Genomic DNA, 26,084 nt, shown 5'->3' on the forward strand with positions numbered 1-26,084 from the left:
ACATGGTTTTTTTTAAATAATATTTTTAAATCGCACTAGATTGAATCTCTCTCCAGCAAATTACCACATAAAAGCAGCTCTTGGGAACAGATGTATATGGAGCCATTATTTACGGTTCCATCCTTGTCAGATATTTCATGGGAAACCTTATTTGCCTTAAGCACAGGCAAGAGAAGCTTGCTGCTGAAGGACCGTATGCTTTTGTAGGCTAGTCTCAAGTTGTGCTGGCCTATTAAGGGAGGTTCCAGATCCAGCACTGATGTTCCAAGGTTCTGGGCAGTAACCTTTTTTTAAAGAGCCAATGCACCCTGTAACAGGGTCATGCTTAGACTTACTGATTTGCATCCTATTTCCCTCCTTCACTTGCCAGATAAGCAATGTTGGCCACCCAAAGACTTGCTCTAACTATTTTCCTTTTAAAAAAAAAGGGGGCAACTTCTCCTCACTATTTGGTTCCTCTTTCTAACCACTAAGGTGAAGCTCTACATTATTTAGTTTTATGCTTCTAGCAACAGACAAATATCCAAGCACATCCTACACTTACATAGCACATCTCAAACTCTGGATTTTTGGGTATGTCTAGACAGTAGCTGCCATGTATAATTTGCAGCTTGGGCAGATATACATGCGTGAGCTCTGTCTGAGTTAGGGCCTAAATGGCACAAGTGGCGTGCTACTACTCTGTGTACATACATGCACGGCTAGCCCGAGCCGCTGCCAGTGCACTGTGACCACATGGCTGTTTTGAAGAGATACCTTGAGCAGAGCTCACATGCCTATGTCTACCCAACCTGGGATTTACACCCCTAGCTGCCATGTAGAGGCCCTACACACACACACACATACATCTTTAGAGTAGAACCAACCAGTTACCTCTGGTGTGGAGGATATCACACAGCACAAATACACAATTGTTTAGGCCAGGGAAATTAGGAGGAATGCTGTACCCACACAGCACAAGCTCTGAGAAAAAACGCAGCCAGACAGTTTTACCATGTTTTTCAGAGGATTGAGGTGGAATCTATAGTGTTCTGGAAAATTTAATCACTGAATTCTTTCTGGCTGTTTTCTGTTTTATACAGACTATGCCTTTCTATGGACTTTTCAGCCTGGAAAAGAGACGACTAAGGGGGGATATGATAGAGATATATACAATCATGAGTGGTGTGGAGAAAGTGAATAAAGAAAAGTTATTTACTTGTTCCCATAATATAAGAACCAGGGGCCACCAAATGAAATCAATGGGCAGTAGGTTTAAAACAAATAAAAGGAAGTTCTTCACACAGCACACAGTCAACCTGTGGAACTCCTTGCCTCAGCAGGTTGTGAAGGCTAGGCCTATAACAGGGTTTAAAAGAGAACGAGATAAATTCATGGAGGTTAAGTCCATTAAGGGCTATTAGTGAGGATGGGTAAGGAATGGTGTCCCTAGCCTCTGTTTGTCAGAGGGTGGAGATGGATGGCAGGAGAGAGATCACTAGATCATTACGTGTTAGGTTCACTCCCTCTGGGGCACCTGGCATTGGCCACTGTTGGCAGACAGGATACTGGGCTGGATGGACCTTTGGTCTGATCCAGTATGGACATTCTTATGTTCTATAACCCCTCATCCCCAAATCATATGAGTGGCTTAAAAATCATGAAATTTTAAAAATAATATATTTTATTTGCCTGCTGGTGTTGGAGCCTTTCAGGTTCACATGTTGAAACTTCTCTTTGGAACTAAGGCAGCTAGAAACTTTTTTTTTTTTTTTTAAAAATGAAAGCTGAGATTCTTGTGTAATCACACGAATCCAGGAACTGTGGCTTTCAGAAGACACCAGATATAACAAAACAGATGATAAAATCAGAGTTGGCAACACTATCTGACAACAATTGAAATACCAAAAAGTTGCAACAGGCAGAACATTGGATCAAAACATTGCTTGATAACACACACATGCACGCTACTTTCTATATTCCTCAGATTTTCAAAATGGCTCAGCACTGGCCTAAATCTGCTTCTACTGAAGTCAGTGACAAAAGTCAACTGCTAAGAAACGCCAAGCCTTATTGAAAATTCTCTCTTTAAATGATAAATTCCTGAAAGCGAGTATGTGGCTGTCAGACACTATGTAAGTTACTGCTGCTACTCTAAAATGCCGTTATTTAGTTATTTAGTATATACTATAAAAGCAGACAAGTGAAATCAGAAAAGCAAGTTCCCACAGCCCTGATTCAGAAGGGATAGCAAAACAGAAGGAGTGAATTTTAGAAGAGTTAAAGCACTTTTCATTCTCCAGTAAGAGCAAAAATGAGGGATGTGGCATTATCGGGGAGAGGAAATGGATAGTTACACTGGTTCTACAGTCCTCAGAGTAAAAGTAAGATACAAACAAAGAGTCTTCAAAATAAAGCCACATGATTACAGAAAAGCTACCAACTGGGCTGCCTGATTGATGCATCATTTACATATATTACCCTGTAGTAATTTCACCACCTATGGGTCGTGGATGCCCTTGATAGAGATAGACCTTGGTTTCTGATAGCTTCTATTATAAGTCCCAAGTATCTCTAAAGTACTTTACCCAGCAGTGACAATGAGCTAAATACAGGTAGTAGCATGATAGCAGCTTTGGAAAACCCAGGAGCTTGAGACCACAGAACCAACATGCTGTTGCATGGGGTAGAAGGGCATTATTGAAAGGGAGAAAATGCTAGCAAGATACTGGGCTTATTTTCAGCTCTTTACACCAGCTGTGGATCTAGCCCTAACTGGCATGACTCCATTCATGTCATCCAGCTGAAGTGAGAGATTTAACCCCTCTCTCTCTCTCTCTCTCTCTCTCTCACACACACATGGTGGCATTTTCAAAGCCATCTATAAGATTTGGATGTATGGTTTTCTTTAATTTTTATGGAAACTGGGTGTCCAAATCCCTTAAAGCAGCTTTTGAAAGACCCAACTGTAAGCTTTTAGACATATGCAGCCCAATCAGACAGTACATCCTATATATATATATATACACACACACACACACACACACACACACAGAGGGTTAAAGAGAAGCTTTATTTAGAAAGACCATATTATCCACTCATGAGCCTAGGAACTCTAAGGATTTCTACTGACTTAAATTAAACTTGCTGGCAAGGGATAAGTCAATCAACAGCAAAGAAGCAAGAGTCCTTGCTGCTGAACTCATCTTAGAACAAGGCTTGCTGGCCAAACACTTGTCTTTTTAAGGAGCAGGGAGCTTTTACTTTGGAAAAATGGTTTGTGTCAGGCTGCTTTTAGTTTTCCTATTTCTCTCTTCCATCCCTACCAGGAGCAATAGGCAGGACAGACAGCCACTCTCTAAAAATAACTTTGCAGCATATGTCAAGATAAATATGTTGACCTAACAAGTAATGCCAGCTTTAGTCGCATCTTAATGATGAGATCATTATCTTCTTACCTGAAGTGCAGCAGCTCCTGGCACATGTGCGAGTAGGAAGATTTAAGATTACTCAATGCAAAGACCACAGTTATTCCATCACACATCTCAAATTGGGTGTCTATTGGGCTAAATTAACCCAGTGCTACAGAATACCACCACAACAGTGGAACAGTCGCTGTTCCAAGCCAGACTGAGCGAGTATGAACGTAACTCTGCTCACTCTCTGCATGCCACAGAGCTGGAAAGTGTACCAGCTCCGTACTAGCAAAGTCAGGAATGGAGAGCTCAACGCAGGACTGCAAGGCACCCTGGTCAATGAATCCAGGGGCGATAATACAGAAGGGGTGCCCAGGGGTTGGGCTGCAGAGATGCCCTGTGCTATTAAGGCTGATAGGGGGATTCCATACTCCTTCCACCCTTTTTTTAGATCTCAGCAAAAAGCCTGTTCACCCTGGCTTGAAGGTGAAGAGAAATGTGTACACAATCACTGAAATTAGATATAGGAAAGACCTATTTAGGCCATCTAGTTTATCCTCCCCCAGGCCACTGCCAGATTGTTCCCTTCTATGGAATTTTTTGTGCTTTCCAAAGATTTGTGGAATTGCATAGTCATTTTCTGTGACTTTCTTGGTACAGATATATTATTAGGATGGAAGACCAATTAGTTACAAAGCGCATATACCAAGGAATTCCTTTACATAGCCAGTGATCATATGGTCAGACTATTTTAAGGAACTAGTTAAAGATCAGTTCAATCTGGGAGCACTTGATTTGCAAGGAGGCTATATTCCTTTGGGATTTGGCTGGAGAATGATGATGATGGTGCACAGTGGGAACTTTTAATGCAACTAACAAAATTAATAGAAACTGGTAGCCCCACTGAAACTCCACATCACTTGATCAGATCTAACAAGCTTCATAAATTTATTCTGTATGTGCCATTTCCATATATCGACCCCTTTTTTGTGCATTAGCACCACCTGTTGTATAGGTCATATTACTCCACTGAACAAAGTCAAGATCTGTTTGAGTGTCTGGAAGAATTTGTGACTGAAGTGGTGCCTGCTCAAATCAACTATCAGAATATAACATCGTTTTCAAGGTTCTCTCTTTGCAGCTTTGCAAAATATGTTTGTTAAAACCAATGCTGACAATTCAAACTATTCCTTGACCCTGAAAATATAAGACTGTGGCAAATGCAGTTATTTCTTAACAACAGAACATCAGCACTAAGTGGGATTCTTTTCCATTGCTCCCTAATAATGCTGTTTTGCCCCAAGTCTAATATGCTTGAAGGATTTAAATTTATAATGGTCACTTTAACATTCATTCTGCCCTCAGAATAGATAAGTTATTGGCATTAAAAACACAGAACACAGTGAGGTTAAGAAAACGATATATGCAAACAATCTATGAATTAGCAATCTATGAAATACCTTTTTTTCTCTTTGCATCACTAATTGTGTCAAAAACAAAAACACTTCTTAAAACAAAGAAACAGTAAGTTAAAAAAAATCCATTTTCCCCATGCAACTCTTTGGCCATCTAAAATAACCAATTAAGCAATATATAAACATTAAACCAGTCTGAAAAGTTATCTTTAAAACTGTCGTGATTTGTCCATCTCCAGAGACAGACCATGAAGAGATGCCACTAAGTCAAGGCATACTTAAACAGATTTCAAGTCTGAGATGTGAGATTTTTGGTCTAATTCCAAAAAATGTTAGCTAGTGTGAAACATCTCTTTCAGTTCTCTTCAGTGGATCTCCCTGGACAACGCTAGATAAAGAGGCAATTTATCATCCAGCTGAAGGTTGTGCGTAATGCATTATCTGCCTTCCACAAGGATCCGCACATTTTGTGCAAGCCCTGTGTTTTGCAGAATGACCTACAGTCCTCCATTTTGAGACACCATAGCAACATGAAATTAACAAGGAGAGAACTGTTAAATGAATAATTTACTGATTTCATAAGAACCTGTCTTGCAATTTATAGTTCTATTATCTTTTATATCCATGTCTTAACTCCTTTGTATAAAAGGCTGCAATCAAGCTGAGTAACATTTGAAAATCTAATAAGCATATAAAAAACTCCATGCTCAAAAAGAGAGAAATGTATAGATTTATTTGGCTTCTTATTGTGTTCACTGCAGGTCAATTCCCACTAGATTTTCTACTGTCTGCCTCCTATAAGAGAAACCTGGGTGGATTATCGAGGAGAGGGGGGTTGGATGAAGGAGAATGGCTTCCTGGAAGTATTTATTCCCTGTTACCCCTCCAAAGAGAAATATTTTTCTTTGCTAGATATTCGGGACAAATCAAGAATGAACCAAGTAGCATTCAGAAGTATTATGTGGCAGAAATAGTGTCATCTTCGCTCTACCAATTGTGACTTTAAAATCTCCAAAGAGACCTAGTTATGAGCGAGAGGGAATGGGGGTGAGGAAGATAAGTATAGTTTCAATGACAATTGGGGTATAAAATGTATTTGAAAAGGCTCTTCTGACATTATCCGTGCTACTCTTCTAGTGGCTCAAGAGCACATCTTGTCACTCGGACTCAATTTAAAGGATATTTATAAAGACAATACAACGAAAGATTTATTTTCAGACCTATTTATTTGGGTGGAATAGGTTAGATTATTTTCGTTATATGCCTCTTCAGGAGAACAGATATCTCCATTCGATATACATTACAAGTCGCAGATGAGTTTCCGCAGTGCTGTGGGCTGCAGCTTTCAAACCAAAGAGAGTCAACAGTTTAAAGAACTAGATAAGGAGCCTCTCCAGAAATCTATAGCCAAAAACTCATCTCACTAGCTATGATAACTTTCCTGTCATTGGTTTGTTTCTCAGGTTTGATTCCAATTGAGAGGCTGCCTTTTGGGTTAAAAAAAATGAGGAAGAATGTCACATTATTATCCTAATTTAGGCTAAGATTAACAAAGATACTGAGTGGATCTGAATGCCACATTCCCACTGGAACTAATGTCCATATTTCTTGTGCGGCTTTGGAAATGTTAGCCTAAAATGTTAATTTTAGCCTCTTTTGCAACTTCTTCAAAGCTTGAAAGGAAAGGTCCATTTCCCTAGCTACAGGTTTTGGTCATAGCTAGGAATATTTTATCACATCAGTTAATTATTTATCAAAACAAAAACAATAAAAAGCTTTTTGTCAGCCATGCTTTGGCACATGCTGGATTGGTATTGTAGGGCTGCCCATCAGTATTGGACTATAGTCACTGGTTGTTACTGTTGTTAGAGAGACTTAGAAAACAGGATTTCATATGCTGGCTTGTTATTTTAGAGGTGCTCATTGGAACTAGATAACTAAAAAAAAAAATCCCAATATTTAAGCATTAGTTATGCGTGCAAGAGATTTATACAAATGTTACCAGCAGACAGAAGATAAAAAGGCAGGACAAATATTGGATCTCAACATAAAAAGCACCTTTAAGTAAGAATCTACTACACAAATATAGCTCCCACAATAATACCAGAAACCTGTTGCTAGGCATATAAATTACCAACATATCAAAAAACTATCCTGTTCACATCCAGATTTCAGTCTGAAATTATACAGAGCTAGGAGAAGGGCAGGTTAAGAAACCACCCACAAAAACACGAAACATGCCGTGACAGAAAATTAAGTGCGCAAGGGAACTTTTCTGATACCGATTTAAGGATAGTAGAGTACTGCTTGCAGACGGAATTACACATTATGTTAAACAGATATATGAATTTGTTCTGATACATTACACACACAGCACCCGTGCACACATGGCTTCAGAAGCAGTTTTATCTAGTGGGAAGAGCAACATAGTGGAATTTGGCTCTGGGCATCTACTTCAGGCTCTGTCACTAACTTATCTCAGGCAGGAAGATAACAGGGATTTTCAAAAGGTGTTTATGGATGTCCACTATTCTCTGGCTCCATTGCAAATCCTGAAATTCTATGGCTCGGTTTACCCACCTGCAAAACAGCAATGCCAACTGCTTCTACTGGGTAAAGTAAAGCTTGTACAGCAATTTGTCAAAAGCATTTTTATAAGGGACTTACATTATTCACAACTGAACCATTATATCAGAGTAGCACTTGTGCCCCGACAGCTCCTCTCTTCTTTACACCTTCTCTATGTACTGAAGAGGTTCAAATCTCTTCCCCTGTCCACTTCACACAGGGGCGAGCTTCCAACTTTGATAATGTTTTGGGGTCACAAAGGAAAGACTATTTGGGCTTCCACAGTAAACACAACATGGCATTGAGTGGCTTTTAATTAGTTCGTTAGTCAGCAACTTTCAAAATCCCAAGTAAAAATAAAGTAACCCTTCGCCAAAACGGGAATTATGTCAAGCTGTGTTGACTCCACCTTGTTTTGCTATTTTTATTAACCTAACTTGGCAGAGAAAGGAAAATTTGTCAGATTCCAAGAACCCAGGCACAGAAAGAAAAACACTTCAAATCTCCGCTTCTTTTCACTCTGTATTGTTCACAGTCTCTGCTGCTGTCTGAAACACAGCTGGACAACAACAAGCAAAGGCCAGTTAAACTCCGCTCTTAGCAGTCTATCCCCAAATACTGGTATCTGTCATATCCAAATGTCAGCATCCTTCTATAAAAGATAAAAGTGAGCGAGCTCACCTGACCAAATCCAAAATGCAACTGTTTTCCAAACTAAAAAATCGTAATAAAATGTTCGAGAAGCAGAGATTTAAGAGAGACCTCACAGAAGTCTAAAGGCAGCCCCCATTCAAGTAAAACCCCTGAATCAATTCCATTGTCACAGAATTAAGCTGACCAAATCATAATGTTCTAAACTGAGCTTATGCTCAAATAAATTTGTTAGTCTCTAAGGTGCCACAAGTACTCCTTTTCTTTAAACTGGAATGATAACCTGAGCGCTCTTTCCAGCCTAGAAAGAGACCACTGCGAACAAACAAGAGGTCAGAGAAATCTTGGGTGGAGCAAGGAATTGAACCCAGATGGCACAAGGCCCAATGTAGCACCCTAACCTTGGGACCATCCTTCAGTTGATTTATAAACATGGTAAATTTAAACTTCTATGGGATTCGGATTTTCCAATAAATTTCTGAGCATCTCTTATTAAAGACCCAAGTCCTTTAAGAGGCCATTCTTGGCCAGTCACTTCTCCAGCTGTTTAATACACTACATACAAAACCAGAAGCATGGCCACTTGTTGAAAACATAGCTGTTGCTATCAGAATCTGTGCACTCTGCTCCATACAGACGGGTTCACTGGTTTCAGCACTGTTCTGTGACTTAGGGTATGCCTACACTAGAAAACTATGTCAACCTAAGATACTGTGAAAAGAAAAGGAGTACTTGTGGCACCTTAGAGACTAACCAATTTATTTGAGCATAAGCTTTCGTGAGCTACAGCTCACTTCATCTGAAGTGAGCTGTAGCTCACGAAAGCTTATGCTCAAATAAATTGGTTAGTCTCTAAGGTGCCACAAGTACTCCTTTTCTTTTTGCAAATACAGACTAACACAGCTGTTACTCTGAAACCTAAAATACTGTGGTGGCTGTATGTCAGCGTAATTAAATTTTGCATGTCCACACTATGCTCCTTGCGTTGGCGGTGCGCGCCCTCACCAGGAGCACTTGCACAGATTTAACTGTCAACGTGGGGCATTGTGGGATGGCTCCTGAAAGCCAGCAACAGTCCAAGTAAGTAACACAGTGTCTACACTGACACTGGGTCGACTTAAGTGCTATGGCTCTAGTGGAGGTGGGGTTATTAAGTCAGCGTAGCTGGCGAGTTACATCGGCGGGAGTGACATTTTAGTGTAGACACTTTCAGAGTTAGGTCTATGTAAGCTGCCTTGAGTAGGCCTAACTCTGTAGCATAGACCAGGGCTAATTCTCTGTCTCCCACCACTAAGCACATTTTCCAAAGCCGCCTCCTTTTAGCATATACAAGGCATTGCATAGGGGATGAGTAAGCCCCGAGACAAGAGCAATACATGACAGAACGGAACCGTTCACATGGCAGCATAGAGGTTTTAAGTAGAACTACTCATTATTGTGTCAGGAAGTTTTAATTATGTGCCATAAGTCGCATGGAAACTGAGTGTGCTGCTGGTGACCCCCTGAGTCAACAAGAAGCATTCAACACCCTCTCAGGAAGAATCACTGCAGCTCCTCTGTTGTTAAAAGGTTGCTATGCACTTCAATGAAACCGAAAGGCCAGATCTCTGCTATTACTGCCTAACCTAAAGGCTAAGACACGCTGTTACATTGTTTGCTGTAAATGGCCAACTGTTCAGGTTCTATAGCTTCTTCCAGGAGTTGCTAACCACTAGCCTTAGCTCTGTGTAAAGCTGAACTGGAAGAGCCGCTTAGGAACAGAGAACAACTTGACTCTGCACTAAAGAGTTCTCTTGAAGAAGACACACAATGCTGTTCCTCAAAAGGCCAACCTGACTTTAGCAGAGGTATACATACACACACACAAACCCCTGACCTGCAGCACCCTGTTATTTCAGGCCCAGGCATGCGCTCTTTCGGTGTACACACACACACACCCCTCTTCTAAACCACACAGCTCTGCTACTGCACCAGTCCTGACCTGTAAACAGGCTTCAACACACACACACACACCCCTCTTCTAAACCACACAGCTCTGCTACTGCACCAGTCCTGACCTGTAAACAGGCTTCAAATCCTGGGCTTTTATTGAGACAATGGTATGATTGAAGAAATGAGCACAAGATACTAAACTAACAACCTGGCTATGATCTCCCGCCTTATATGATTTAGCCAGGATTTGAACCCAATACTTCAGGGCGAGAGAGACTTGTGCAATAACTCCCTTCATGTAAATATAGGCTAGTATTTGTTAATACTAGGCAGGATAATGCAATTGATACTTGCTGTGCTTCCCAAAACATTTCCTCGTTGGGGGGAACTGCTTCAGTTTTAACACCGTTTTTCACAGTACCCTCCATCCTAAGAAGAGAAGCCTCCTTTTAGTGCTATAAAATAATAATAAAAAGACTAATTCCAGTTTAACTACTTCTATATTGATCATGGCCATTTTCTAGGCACGGACACAAAGCACCAAACACTTTAGAAGGAAACCCATTTCAGATCAGCAGAGTCAAGTACTTGAGAAAAAAGAAAAGGAGTACTTGTGGCACCTTAGAGACTAACACATTTATTTGAGCATCAGCTTTCGTGAGCTACAGCTCACTGCATCGGATGCATTCACCGATGAAGTGAGCTGTAGCTCACAAAAGCTTATGCTCAGATAAATGTGTTAGTCTCTAAGGTGCCACAAGTCCTCCTTTTCTTTTTGCGGATACAGACTAACACGGCTGCTACTCTGAAACCTGTCATTATGCAAGTACTTGAGAGCAGACGGTTTCATTTGCAGGCAGTATTCTACGTACCTGCAAGACTTTGAATCCATTAACAATTAGTTGTGTCTGGAAGAGTGGTAAGAAGTCTCAGACTGACTACAGGTACTCTTTGAGGCTTGAATTCCACATTTACATCTCAGGAGTCAAAATAAACGTTCACCGAGGCGTCTTATTAGCACCTGTGGCATCTGACACTACTAAGTTTCCAGCTAGGTGCCCCCCTGCTCCCGAAAATAGCAGAGATAGAAAACTCTTATTAAAAATACAACCATAATGATCCAAAACACTACATCATACAATGGACTGACTGTGGTATATGGGGGAATTACTTGTAGAATTCTGTAACAGGGTTTTTTCCAAACAAGGGAATTCCTTCATTTCAAGAGGCTTCTTTGAAAGAAGAAATTTCTTGTTTCTTTGACTGAACTGAAGACGATTCAGAACATCCATACTCTGGTCAAACAAAATATGAGAAAGGTTATATTTATGGTGGGGTGGAGGGATAAAAAGGAAAAAGAGAATGGTGTAAGACAAATAGGGTTGTTTTTTTTTTTTTGTTCAGGGGAAGCTATTTACACTTAGGTTCATAGCATTTTTTGTTTACCTAGCACCTTTCAAGCCAAAGTGATCAAAAGTAGTGTAGGTTTCAGAGTAGCAGCCATGTTAGTCTGTATCCGCAAAAAGAAAAGGAGGACTTGCGGCACCTTAGAGACTAACAAATTTATTTGAGCATAAGCTTTCATGAGGTACAGCTCACTTCATCAGATGCATTCTAAATGTAGTGCAGTGGGTCTCAACCTTTTCAGACTACTGAACCCCTTTCAGGATTCTGATTTGTCTTGAGTACCGCCAAGTTTCACCTCACTTAAAATCTACTTGCTTACAAAATCAGGCATAAAAATACAAAAGTGTTGCAGACAACTGTTACTGAAAAATTGCTGACATTCTCATTTTTACCATATAATTATAAATCAAATCAACTGGAATATAAATATTGTACTTACATTTTAGTACAGTCTATAGAGCAATATAAACAAGTCATTGTCTGTATGAATTTTAGTTTGTACTGACTTTGCTAGTGCGTTTTATGTAGCCTCTTGTAAAACTCGGCAAATATCTGGATGAGTTGACGTACCCCTGGGAAGGCCTTTGCATACCCCTGGTTGAGAACCACTGATCTAGTCGATGGGACTCTGGACGAGAAGTCAGGAGACCTGAGTTCTATTTGCAACTCTATCGCTTACCTCCTGTGGGGGACCTTAAATAAGTTGCTTCATCTCTGTCTCTTCCCCCCTCCCCCGCCATTTGGCCGGATCTACACACACAAATCACATTGGCTTAACATCATACGTTTAATTAAAAGGGTGGAGCTGTGTGTAACCAGCCCTCTGCCAGTCTTGTCTATTTAGCTTCTAAGCACTTCCAGGTAGTGACTTGTCCTTTCTTGGAGGTCAGATGATCCAATGGTCCCCTTCTGGCCTTTATATCTACGAATCATTATTGCCTAGCACAATGACAACATTGTATTACTAATAATGATTTTTCAGAAGAACTCTGCTCCCATTTAAGGCACCCAAATGACAGTGGCTGGCTGATTAATTCTTTTGAAAATCTGGTCCTTAAAGGAATATGCAAACTTTACTGACAGGGATCACACTTCAGCTACCTCTGGTATGAAATGCAGCAGTTTAGCAGAGCTTGGCAACACCACATATCAGACTGATTTCTAAGGTGGTCACTGAAACTCTTCCAGTCACATCCTGATTCATTCTCGAATTTCCTTAGTTTGCAGTGACAACACACAAGGGGGTAAGACTGCTGTCCCCAGTCCAGGAATCAGAATTATACTTCTTGCAGAAATAGCACCAGAGATAGAGAGGCATCTTCATTAGTAGCTCTTTTCACACCAAGCAAGTAACATACAGCACTATTAAAGGGCTGAAAAGTGGATGCAAATCAGAGTATATAGCCCTATATGTTTTTGAATGGCAGACAACTACCATTTTTGCTTGACAATTCTTCCTTAAAGATGAAGGCTAAACTGCCCTTTTGTGCCAATTAAAGGTTCACCAGAACAGAACGACTGCATCCCATCCTGCACCATTGTTAATATAGGCAATTTTACTCCTCATTTTCTACCCTGCTAAGGGGTCTGGTGGCTTTTTTCATTTATTAATATTTTTAAAGAACAGCATGAATAAAATACAGGTGATTCTCCAGGCATTTCAGAAAATCACCCTGCCCTCTTGAACAGCCCAGAATATGCATTGTGAGCGTTCCCCAACAAATAAGCCTTTCCAAATAAAATATCACTGCCTATTGTGAGCATGAAACAGATGATCTACAGAGCCTGATATCTCCAACAATTAAGTGAGCCAGGATATTTCCTGAAGTGGAGGTGGGTGGGTTATTGAGGTGGTGTGTTTTGAGGTTTTTTGTTTTGTTTTTAAACACAACTCAATCGAATATGCAAGAGCAAAAGCCCAGCAGATTTTAAAAACAAAAACAAAGAAGAAAAAAGCTATAAAAAACCCCCAAACATCACAGTCCTTTGAAAAACCATAGAAACGGTTGTACTGCAGTATTGTCTCCACACAAGGGTTCTTAGATGAAGCAAATGTGAAGTGTCTTTGACGCGCTGATGTACCGTGCACCACATCATGGGGACAGATGATGCAGATCGCACTTTCCCCTGCCCATCTGTATAAGGTTATTTCCATTCCTTTTATTTTTTTAAATAGTATCATTTAACTCGTGTACAAGTTAAATGTTCCGGGCGGCGAAAAAAAACACAAAAGAATCTTGTTGCAAGGGAATTTTTTTCTCTTTTTTTTTTTTAAAAAAAAAAAGAAAACAGAAGCAGAGAAGCTGTTCACAGTTGATCTCACGGCAGATTCTGAATTAACAAAATGGGGGGTTCTTCCATCTCTTGGCCCTCTTTTCCCCCCTGCCATGGTGGTCCAAGGGATCATTTCCTCTGTCTACAGCTTGCTAACCAGCACCATCCTCTGGCTAACAGGCAGCATTCCAAGATACTCCCCTACCCACTCCTGACAGGCATCACATGCTTTGCAACACCCTCAGGGTTTTGTACAGGCACCCATTAATGTCACACATGAGTTCCTCCTACACATTAAATAACATTGGCACAGTGAGGTCCCAAATAGACTGAAAGAGGTCTTTAGCTCATCTCCTTTCCCTGGTTGCCGGAAACTCTGCTGACAGTGGTGCTTGTTGCAAGTGTCATCCTGGTTAGAGTGGAAAAAACTGGATCAAAGAGGAAGGTCTTGCAGTGTGACCTTCCCGAGCCCATAAAAGAAAAAACAAAAGATGCAAATAGGCTTGCGTGCAAACGGTGCAAATATCCACATGACTCCAGCCTGAACTATGTCCCCTTGAGCAAAGTTGTTAATGAAAAAATTTTTCAGATGAAAGCCAAAAGCCCAGTCCATATGAGCTCAGCTGGTTCCATCAGCCTTCTATGATCAAAACCATATTAGGAGCAATAGAAATACTTCTCAGGGGCTGACCAGGGCTTCTGTGTAGTCGCAAGAATGTAAAAAAAGATTTGGTTTTTTTAAGCTGCAATGTGAAGTTATGAAAAATATGCTTTCCCCAGTGTTTGCACAACAAAGATATTTCCAAGTTCACTGCAGTCAGCTTAAGTTTTTAAATTACACAAACATGCCATATGCATGTATATAGACACACACATGTATCCAAGGCATTCCACTGTATCCACTAACAATTAAATCATTTCAATATTGCAATGTTGCCAGGGGCTGCCAAGTTTGAGCTCAGTGTAATCCATAGTTTTGTTTTGTTGTTTTTTTTAAAAAGGAAAATAATTCCCACTGGTCCATGGACGGAAGTGCCCCATGTCAGGAAATGTTTGTTTTTATTTCCTCTGCAGTCAATGAATTTTACTCATGGCAATGGTTTAAAGCTGGATCTAATCCATACAGAAGCTAACCAGAAGCACTTATTTCTCAAATAAATTCCTCTGTTGGGAACAAACTCTATAAAGAAAAGAAATCCTGTCTTACAGTCATGTGAGCAAAATGCTATAAGATAGGAATGAAGTATACTCTCTAGCCTTAAACTTAAAGAGACGTTGCCGGGTAGTTTCAGGCCCCACAGCAAGTGGTTCTCAACCAGGGGTACATATATCCCTGGGGGTATGTAGAGGTCTTCCCATGAGTACCAGCAACTCTTCTAGATATTTGCCTAGTTTTACAACAGGCTACATAAAAAGCACTAGCAAAGTCCGTACAAACTAAAATTTCATACAGACAATGACTTGTTTATACTACTCTGAATACTACACACTAAAATGTAAGTACAATATTTGTATTCCAATAGATTTATAATTACACCTCTACTCTGATATAACGCGATCTGATACAATGCGGGTTCACATACAATGCGGTAAAGCTCCGACACACTGCTCTGAGCAGCATGTAAAGAGTGCGGGGCCAGGCTGGGGCTGAGGGGTTGGATAAGGGGCAGAGGGTCTTGGGGCAGTCAGGGGCTCCCCCCCCCCAGGTCTAGGAGGCTGGAGCTGTGGAGAGGGACACTTTTGGGGGCCCCGCAGTCCCACAGTGGCCTGGGGGATTAGCAGGGGGTTGGGAGCAGCCCGCTCCGCTTCCCTCGACCCGGCCCCAGCCGTGTCGCTCGGGGGAGGGGGCTTGGGGGAAGGGATCCCCCCCCCCTGCACTCACCACCAGCAGAGGAAGCGGAGCAGCCCAGCCCCTGCCCGCTCCACTCTGCCAGCTCCCAGCCACAGCACTCCGCTTCCCGCCGCAAGCGAGTGCAAGACCTTTCCCAACCCCCCGCCCCCAAGCGATATGGCTGGGGCAGGGGCAAGGAAAGTGGAGTGGGCTGGGTCCACGTTGCTCCGCTTCCTGCCACTGGTGAGCGCGGAGGGCGTCCTTTCCCCAACCTCCCCGCACTCACCGGTGGCAGGAAGCAGAGCAACCTGGCCCCAGCCCTCTCCACTCCGCCAGCTCCCAGCCGTGTCGCTCCGCTTCCCACCACAGGTGAGTACAGGGGGTGTCCTTTCCTCAACCTCCCCGCACCCACCAGCAGCGGGAAGCGGAGCGCCTCGGCTGGGAGGTGGCGGAGTGGAGCGGGCTGGGGCCGCATTGCTCTGGTTCCCGCCGCTACAGGTGAGTGCCTGTGGGGGCAGGGGTGTGGATAGGGGTCGGAGCAGTCAGAGGACAGGGAGCAGGGGGGTTGGGTAGCGGGTGGGGTCCTGGGGGTGATTAGGGACTGGGGGTCTCTGGAGGGGGTGGTCAGGGAACAAGGAATGGGGGGGCCAAAGCAAGTTCGATATAACGCAGTCTCACCTATGACGCGGTGAGATTTTTTGTCTCCCAAGCCACGTTATATCGGGGTAGAGGTGTATATGGCAAAAATGAGAAAGTAAGCAATTTTTCAGTAATAGTGTGCTGTGCCACTTTTGTATCTTTATGTCTGATTTTGTAACCAAGTAGTTATTAAGTGAGGTGAAACGTGGGTGTACGTAAGACAAATCAGACTCTTGAAAGGGACACAGTAGTCTGGAAAGGTTGAGAGCCACTGCCTTATAGGATATCTGTTTAAAATATTACCCCATCCAAGAATTAAACTTTAAGAATTTTCATGAAATTTTAAAAAATTCACAAGTGCTAGGATTTGCACACTTCCCCTGCAGCACTGGCAGCAAAATCAATGCAGCACAGTACTACTGCATGGGAATCAGAAATTGAAACTGAATAGTCCAATGTGAATGAAATGCAACAAGTAAACAATACAGCTGTAATGGTGTAACGTCCAATTCACAATCAGGTTTTCAGATTTAATCCCTATTTAACAGTACAGAGGGAAGTAATATTTTAAAAGAAGAAAATGTGAATTTTTAACTTAACATGTCTATTTAACATTAAAACAATTGCTTGATACAGCGTTACACATTCGATTGTCATGCAACATCTGGCGTAGCTTGCAAAAATCTTCCACAATGAGCCAAATTCAGAAGTAACAGACTATTGTCCTAATACAACATACTCTATGAGTTTTAATATGGGTTAGTCATCACTCCTGCCAGCAGGCTCCTGCGGGTATGTCTACACTACATGACAAACCCAGGTCTGTGGGACCCGGGCTTGTGGCCTCAGTGTTTCTGAGCCCACATTCGAGCATCCACGCAGCACTGTAAAGCTGGGCTTACAATTGCTAGACGTGTGTGGCCTCGTAACTGTGCTAATGTGCCCCTACTGCACTATGCAGACCTTCTAACTCAGGTCTGCAGCTTGACTTCGTCCACACCGCAAACGGCAGGACTTGGATCCAAGGCACAGCAGGACTTGGACTCTGACCAACCCCCTCAACAGGATCCTAGGATCCGGTGCTTGCTGACCTGAGTCCGACTGATGAGTGTGTGGACAGAAGGAGGGCTGGGCTCAGACCTGAGTCAGAGTCTGGGCTTAGACAGAATTAATCCTGGATACCCATCTCCTACAAACCCCAGACACCCTTGCCCCACACCTCGCGGTAACTATTTGTGAATGTAACAGGAGTCAAAGACCATGGATACTGTGGAATTTCAGGCACTGGTGCAGTAGCACTGATGTGAACTCCTAGCATAGACACTGCTCACTTCGGTGTACAACGATTTGCACCAGTGCATTTTATCTTGGTTGGGGGGAAAACTGATTCCACTTTGAAACAGAGGTGAACTGCTGCAGAACAAACTGCATTTACATTATGGGTACACATGGGTACCGCTACTCTGTTAACAATTAAATCCCCGGGGTAAACCAGCCCAGGCTTGGTAAAACAAACACCCTCAGACAAAGCTTTAACCCGCAGATACTGTTTTTTAGTTCAGCTGTAAACAGTGTAAATTTAAACTCCATTCAGGCACCCATCAGATTAGAAAAATTCCCCAAATGCTTCGTCTAGCCAGTGGGTACCAAGTGGGAAAAGGACACAAAAATAAGCCTCATCTCTGTAACAGGAGGTCAAGAGATGCCAGGCTGATGCCTGCACTTATAACACTCTGGCTAAATGCATCCATTGGGCCCACATGGAGGATAAGAACCAGCTACCGCTACCAGCTTGGGGAGTGACTCTTTTAGCTCAAGTAGCAGAGGCCAGTGCTTCTGCTGCTGAAGCTCCTGTGCTTGACCCCGCTGACAGCCCTCGATGGGATGGGATGGGGGGGCCATAAGAGAGGCACTTTGTGATGGGTGGACATGTGTCGGGGAATGTGTCAGACAGCATGGAAGGGATGAGGTTTAGTATTAGGAGCTGTATTGGGGAAAGGAAAGTGAGGCCAAGATGTCCCTATGGGAGACCAGCAGCCTGCACGGCAATATCCTTCTGTCTTTCAAGCAAGGTATGGGAGAGGTGGGGATTGAACCAGACCACCGTCTCCCCAAATAAGCCAAGGCGATACCTCTTGATACATGCCCTGCACTTCCCATGCAGCCTCCCTACAGATGGGGCAAGATACCACCCTGCTGAGCCCACTACTGCTCTGTCAACTTCAACCTCACTGAAGAATGAGATCTCAGAACTGGGTCATGCCCGTACCCTAAGTATGAGCTACCTTCCTTTCTTAGCCATCGCACGGGGCACTTGGCAGGTAAGACCAAGAGATCACCACCACATAGTGCAGCGCAGCCAATGCAAAGCGCATTCAGCCCTTTAACCCTTTTCTACCCCTCCTGAGGTGGGCAGGCGCACCCAACGCTGTGTGGACTGAAACATGCTCCATGTGGATCATCTACTCTGTACCCTTGTTATTTGCAGCTAAGTGTAATGGAAAAAATTGACTGTTTGCTTGGTGCAATAGGGCATGACTCTGTTTACACAGAAATAATAGCTAAACAGTGATGGATTCTAAATCTCCATTACAGTGAGAGATTTGAAGGAGTAAAGCAGTTAGAAAAATAATTGGTTTTCTTGTTTAGCTTTAAAAAGCCTTTACACGTTGGCAAATTGAGAAGGCGCTTCACTTTATTTTGTTTTTCTTGGGGGTTTTATTTTAACAAAGAAAAAAACCCACCTCAGCCAATATAAGGAGAGGGAAAGGGTTCAGTCCGCCATTAATCCAGAAGGTCAAGGGTTGAAAATACCAGGAGATGCCAGACTGTATTTTACAAACACCTCTGCGCTGCTTCGTAGCAGAAGCAGGGATGTGTAACCTGCGTGAGTACATGAAGGAGCTCTCGCTAGATATCAAAAACGCACCTCTAATAAATGCTGAAATAAGCCAGGCTTGGATGGGATAAAAACATAAGCTAAAAGAAAAACCTTCCAGTGTTAAACCTGGGATCTGCAGGGCACAAGATAGCTAAACCAATCCTTAGCACGCACTCTGTACTTTGTATGTCTAGATTAAATGGTGAGAATAATTTGAGTTGATGAGAAAATTTTTGAAATTTGTCAACCGAAAAGCAGGGACAGATTTTTGCTTTTAAAAATCCTCCATTTTTCAACCAGCTCTAATAATTAACCCCACTTTGCAGACTGAGAAACTGAGGCATGCAGCTCTGAAGAAAATTGCCCGAGGTCACACAGTGGCCCAGAGGGAAAGAGAATCTAGGTCTCAGTACAAACTGTCAAATCCAACCTTCAGCCAGCCACCAAACTAAAGTGGATTTAGCATCTCCTACAGGCAAAGAAAACTGCAGTAAAACGTAGGTTGCCCATACTGAGACACTTATGCTCCTGAAGGTATGGGAAGAAATCTATTACAGACCTACATAAACCACTTGCCTTTACAGGCTGCCAGGATAAAATGAAAGAAAGTGTTGGAGGTACCAGGAAACTCCTCATTGCTCACTTGGAAAAGAACAGGTTCCATCTTTCCATCATGTAGAAAAACCTTGACGAGGTCCCAGAGATACTCTCTTTGAATGAGAGGAGAGCGAGTATCGGGGAGAGTCATGCAACATTTGAAACCTGTAAGTATGTCTACACTAGGTATGTAAAATGTTAACCAGTTAACCGGCAAGTGTTAGGCTTACCAGTTAACCGACCTTAAGCGTTAATCCCTGGCCGCACTGTGCCGGCCAGAGCAACCCCAGCCCCTGCCTCGCCAGCCAGAGCAACCCCAGCCCCTCTTCCTTTAATCTGTTAACCATTTACATGATAGAATTTTAATCGTTTAAACAGTAACTTTGTAAACGATATTTACATCCATAGTCTACACAACAAATGAAGGTGTGACTGCAGCGTATCCATGCTAGCTTTAACCTAGCTAGCGTGAGTAAAGCACGAGTGAAGACATGGTGTCAGAGGTGTTACCATGGATTATCAACCCCAGTACAAGCCCATCAAGTACATACTGGGGAGACAGCCCATGCTAAAGCCTGTGCACCTGCGCTCCCATGTACTCACAATTACTGTTACCCACACTAACAAGATTAAAACTAGTGCACGTATGCCTATCCCCGCTATAGTCACACCTTCATTTGCTGTGCAGATGTTCCCCTACATAGGTATGAAGTGTGCAATATCCCCACTCCTAAAAATTACATCCTGACTTTGTTTCAGAGTGGTAGCCATGTTAGTCAATGCCCCTCTGCCATGTACATTGGCCAAACTGGACAGTCTCTACACAAAAGAATAAATGGACACAAATCAGATGTCAAGAATTATAACATTCAAAAACCAGTCGGAGAACACTTCAACCTCCCTGGACACTCAATTACAGACCTAAAAGTCGCAATTATTAAAAAAAAAAAAAAAACTTCAAAAACAGTCTCTAAGGTGCCACAAGTACTCCTGTTCTTTATACGAACTATACGAACTATTTCCCCATGCTAATTTTCCACCTACTGTTACTCACACCTTCCTGTCAACTGTTGGAAATGGACCATCCTGATCATCACTACAAAAGTTTTTTTTCTCCTGCTGATAATAGTCCACCTTAATCGATTGGTCTCATTAAGAGTTGGTATGGCAACCCCCATTTTTTCATGTTGTGTGTGTGTGTGTGTGTGTGTGTGTGTCTTCCTACTGTATTTCCACTGCATGCATCTGATGAAGTGGGCTTTAGCCCATGAAAGCGTATGCTCAAATAAATGTGTTAGTCTCTAAGATGCCACAAGTACTCCTTGGTCTCTATCCTGACTTTAGAAGCCTGGCTTTGTCTTTCAACTGTATTAACATCTCTCATTAGAAAAAAAGAGAGACGGGGTGGCTAGCAGGGTGTTCCCTGTAAGAGCTCTGGAGCTTGCTTCCCCCTTTGGTCAAAAATAGTCTGCATTTGGTGACCTCCTGAGCACACTCTTGAAGACCTCTTTTGGGGAGGGTTTCTGGAGAGGGCTGAGGGCACGCTTCCTAGTCAATGAAAGGGGCAGAAAAAGAGTTCCTGTGGAAACCACTGTTCTAAGGAACTACAGAACTACTTCCTCTTCTCCCACAGCCTCATACCTATGTTGGGACCCCCCGCCCCTTCCCATCAAGCATTTTCAAAAGGTCTGCAAAGCCTCATCAGGGTTTCTGCAGCCAATCTCCTCCACCAAACAGCATCAATAATCCCAATCTCCCTGTCTGAGCACAGCAGGCTGCTCCAGTGAGCTGGAATCCTGCTGAGCCAGCAAAGGCAGCCCTGTCCCAACAAGGAGGGTGCCAAGGTATTTACAATTTTTAGGAGACAGAGGAGGAAGACGTGCATAGTGGGGGTCTGGTTTAAAGCTCAAACATTTCAAGCGCATTTCATTTTGAAGCGGGACTGAAACCTTGGCATCAGCTAACTAGAAAAATTTAATAAAAAAAACGGAGTCCTCTCTGTAATGGGAAAAATGAGACACTTACGAGTTCAGAACCCTCTGGGATGCTCCTGAATATTTTAAAGAATAAGGGAGAGGGGGAGATGCTCAGTGTTTTCTGAAGGCAAAGACCTCTTCCCCCCGCCCCTCTGTTCCTTTGAGGCAGTTCTTTGAATTATTTAGCTGTGCTCTGATTATATTTGGTGATGAAAGAGGGTGGCGGAACCCACAGTGGGGGCTGTGGGAGAAGACGGCTGGTGACATTTGCGATATCTATGTGGAATATTTTAAAGACCCCAAGTGCGCCTGTTTGAAATCGCACAGTCTTTGCCAACAATGGACCAAGGAGCTCTCCACACTGCTTTAGGTCATATTTACATACAAAAGAGCAGCTGCTGTGCAGCTATTATGCTACAAACTTTTCATTTGTGACCCATGGTGGGTCTGGGAGAGGAGAGGTTAGCAGCGACTGCAAAGAACCTATTGAGACCCTATTAATTTTTCAGGAATTCTCAGACTTTGGCCTTTTCAAAACCTGGCGGTGCAAAGGAAGAAAGGGGGCGGGAGGGGAGGGGGGGGGGATTCCACTTATAAGTCAGTCTCTCTCAAAAATCCTCTCTCCTTCAAACAGTTTTGTCAAAATGGAGAAATGAATAGAGGCTGATCTGAACTCATCTTGTTCCCCAATTAGAAGGGAAAAAATTGGATTGCTGATTGAAATGACAAGTGGCACCTTTTCTAAGGGGAATGGGCTCAAATACACCAGCATGCTCCCCTCCCACCCTCCCCAAAATAAAAAGAAGTTTCTCTTCATGTTCCAATTTCCAGAAATTTATTCCAGTTGTAAACCATTAGGTGCCATTTTTCAAATCAACCTTACAATTCAAAAGCACTGAAAGCGTTTGCTGCCTAATAAACTCTGAAAATCTTTCACCAGCTCACAGCTGAGCAAACGTTATCTAAAAACCATCTTAATAAGGCTCTTGCTATTCTTTCACATTGCTGCTTTTAAAAAGAGAGACTGTTTAAGAGAATGTAACCCAAGTGGCTTCAGGAAGTGGTAGAGGAAATTCAGTAGGGGGCGATCTTCCACTTGAATTAGTGCTGAATGAATGCCCCAGCATGGTGCATTAGCTGGTGCTGCTTCTTCTTCCTCGGTCTACTCTAGAAGACCTACCGACTGTCAGATCAGAGTTAAGTCACAATTATTGAGTGGTGCTAAGCACAGTTTGTCTTTGTGTCTTTGTCTTCGGGGCATTGGTTCAGCTGGGCCGTGTTGCTGACTCCCATATTATCATTTTCTCTAGTCTAGGGTAGGGCCTTGGATGGGACATAATATAAAGATTGTGACTGTGTTCTCGTCACTGAAGATCTTGTGGCACGTTTTATAAGATTGTAAGTTCTTTGGGGAAGAGACCACTTTGTTCTGTGTTTGTACAGCCCCTAGCAACAGAGTCCTGGTCCATGACTGGGCTCCAGAGTGCAACCGCAATACAAATAATATATAAAGGAGAATGTCAATAGGGACATTTACTGAAATGCATGAACTGCCCTGTACTTGCAAGGAGATCAGAAATGCCTTTGTTTCTACTGAAACTGTTGTGTTGTGCCACTTGATAACATTAAACTTTGCCTATCCCAGGTGCTAATATCCAGGGAGGTGATGACAGTTGAATGGTGGGCAAAAAATCTATCTACACAGACACAGCCCAGATAGCTTTCCTAGTCTACCTCACTGTATCCATTCAAACAGCATCTGGTTGAAAAGTCTCATCAAAATTTAAAGCAATTGTGTTCTATATATTGGTAAGTAGGGAACAGGTTTCAATGAGTGGCACAAGCCTGCAAGGGGACACATGGTGCAAAACAGTCTCTTCTGTTTGACAGGCTAGGATAGCAAAAGAAGCTAACTTTACAGGGGAATCCCTTCCCCCACCCTTCCAGTTTGTAGTTTATACCATTGCCAAGCAGCAAATTGACCAGAAAGCCGGTGGTACACTTGTGCAAGACAAAACAAACTCCTCACCTTGTACAGATCACTGCCCTGTGAAGAGATGTTTTGGGTGCCTAGCACTCGGTGTACTCAGCTTTTGTCACATCCGGAATTTCTGCATCTGAAAGGATCCAACGGACCCCCAAGGAAGAAAGCAATTGCTAATGGTACACAGATGGGAGCAATGGCTGCCTTTCTCCCTATTCTCCTGTTCCCCCCAGCATCTACGACTCAAATATCTTAGAAGTGAGCTGCAAAACAAAAGAGTGGGATCTGTGCCTTCTTTACTGCATACAGTCCCTCCCTCCCCGCAAATAGATTTTATTTTCTCTGCTTGCCCTTTTACATTAGAACATGAGCGCCCCAGCCAGAGTTCATGATTTACCCATCTAGCTTAGATATTTATATGGCCCCCCATCACTGAAGTATCAGAGTGCCTCACAATTTGTAATGTATTTATCCACACAACAGAGCAGTGCTATTTATAGAAGAGGAACTGAGGCACAGAGAAACTAAGTGACTTACCCACGGTCACACAAGAAGTCTGTGGCAAAGCAGGGAATTAAACCTGTGTTGCTTAAGTGTCAGGCTAATGCCCTGACCGCTGAACCTTTCTTCTTTTCTTTCTTTATGGCAAGATGGGAGCAGGTGTCCAAATTCTGTTGCAACATGGGGTCATGGTGTGGAAGAGTTTCAGAACTACTGTATTAGAAAGTCAGCACTAATCCATCTTGGAAAACTGTACTGGAGAACTGGTAGACATCAAGATTTCAAAGAAGTGAAACTTGATGAAGCCAGGAAGTGATTTTTCCCCCCATTCCAAATGTGTTTGTTTTTGTTGACCCCAATTTACTCATAGACCCTACAATCAGATGGCTGAAAAGCAAAATTTAACATCTCCTTTCCCCTTCAATTAAGGGCTCAGAAAACTCACAATATGCATCTGAGACACCTAATGAGTTCTCCACAGACCCAGGGGAAACCACACACCACTTGTTAGCCTCATAGTTCTAAGGTTTAAGAAAGCCTCATTAAAAATATTTGAGGACTTCTTTATACATCAGTGAAGAAGTGAAGAAGGGCATAAGCCTATTCACCTCCCCCGCAACTTCGTCCCACTCCACATCATCTTTTGCAGGTCATTTACGTTTAATTGCCTGTAAAGACAATGCCATGTGGGTCAGAGAAGGATTTTGCCTCTCTTTTGTAACTTAAACTAAGCATAGGTTTTATAGGATGGCAACAACAATGAGAGAGAGAGAGGAAAAAAAGCAGCAGCCAGAAGTTCTCAAATTTGCTCATGTGTAAATGAAATGGTTGAATGCTTTTTTGAAGAATGCTCTGAGTGTGGAGAGCACATTTGCCAAACTTTAAGCTCTGAACCAAGTTTTATAACCAAGATCTGAAGTCCTGAAAGAAAAAAAAATAGGCTTATAATGTTAATGCTGACAGATTTACCTTCTGTTTTAACAGAATGTCTCTGTACTTATGAACAGAGAGAGCCACACTCTATAATCAACACTTAATATCCACTTGATGATGTGAATCTCCCAACCCTGCTTGTACAAGCAGTTTATAGGAATTACAAAGGCCGAGTTAGTGAGCATGGTGGGGATTACAGAAGGGCCACAGTTCATTCTACTTCTGCATAAACAAAATATGACCTTGATTAAATTAATAATAACTTGGTATTTCATTTAAACCGCTGCCTGACAGCAACACAAGCCAGAGAGATAACCACCCACTCTCCACCCTTATGTGGATGAATGGACTATAGTGTTTTCCATCTGTGAAAAGACTAAACAGCCTCTTAGCAAGATTAATTTTTAATAAGTCAGCACTTTGTATTTATGTACTTATTAAAATTTAAGACACTGAGTCACTGACCCCAGTAATTTTTCAATTGTTCAAATGATGAAGTCTGGGTTGGCTAATTACGACTGAACAGCTGTTGGAGACGACCTTGTGATCAGCAGGAAAAAGTGATGAAATGCTGTCAATCTACTGAGTTCTACAAGTTGTTGTTTTTTTTATTTTAAAAACTTAAAATAAGTTCACGAGTTAACTACATAGAATAATTCAGAGGGCTATTTGGGCAAGTCTAATAAATGACAGCCCCCAGTTACACATGTATGGGATCCTTGCAAGCTTCACCTTTGCTGCCACCATGTAAATTCAAACACCCATGCAAGGCAGTTCCCATCCAAAAGGAACAACCACGAAAGGAGGAGAACTGAATGGCACACAGCCCCAAATGCTTACAAAGGAAATGCTGCCTCACAGAGGCCATTAACACCTACTCCTGTCTTGGGGGAGGGGGAGGAGGAGAGAATCTCTCCGAATTTTAAAAGGATAAAAATAAAACCTGGGTCCCAGAGTTGACCCGGCAGAAACTGAAGTACTCCCTGTAACAGCAGCAAGTGTCTGGTGAACAGTCAAAAATCTTCCGGAGATGTCAATCTTCAGCAGTTTCTGAACTAACTTTCTGGAATAGAGGGAAAACAATTTCTAGAATAGAAACT

General features: G+C 42.5%; 1 protein-coding gene across 19 annotated transcripts in view; it reads right to left on the bottom strand.

Annotated features, from left to right (window-relative positions):
• Nucleotides 1-26,084, bottom strand: part of MSI2 (musashi RNA binding protein 2) — a 378,049-nt gene that overhangs the window by 196,783 nt on the left and 155,182 nt on the right. Inside the window, exon 1 of one of the 19 annotated variants that reach the window (XM_084651249.1) lies at nt 3,438-3,595. The exons of the other annotated variants lie outside the window; for them this stretch is intronic. The gene's annotated coding sequence lies outside the window, so the exon portion shown is untranslated. Of the gene's footprint in view, nt 1-3,437; nt 3,596-26,084 lie in introns of those variants that run through there. 19 annotated transcript variants of the gene reach the window in all.

The sequence above is a fragment of the Lepidochelys olivacea genome, assembly GCF_965140295.1.
Source record: "Lepidochelys olivacea isolate rLepOli2 genome assembly, chromosome: 17".
Taxonomy (NCBI): domain Eukaryota; kingdom Metazoa; phylum Chordata; order Testudines; family Cheloniidae; genus Lepidochelys; species Lepidochelys olivacea.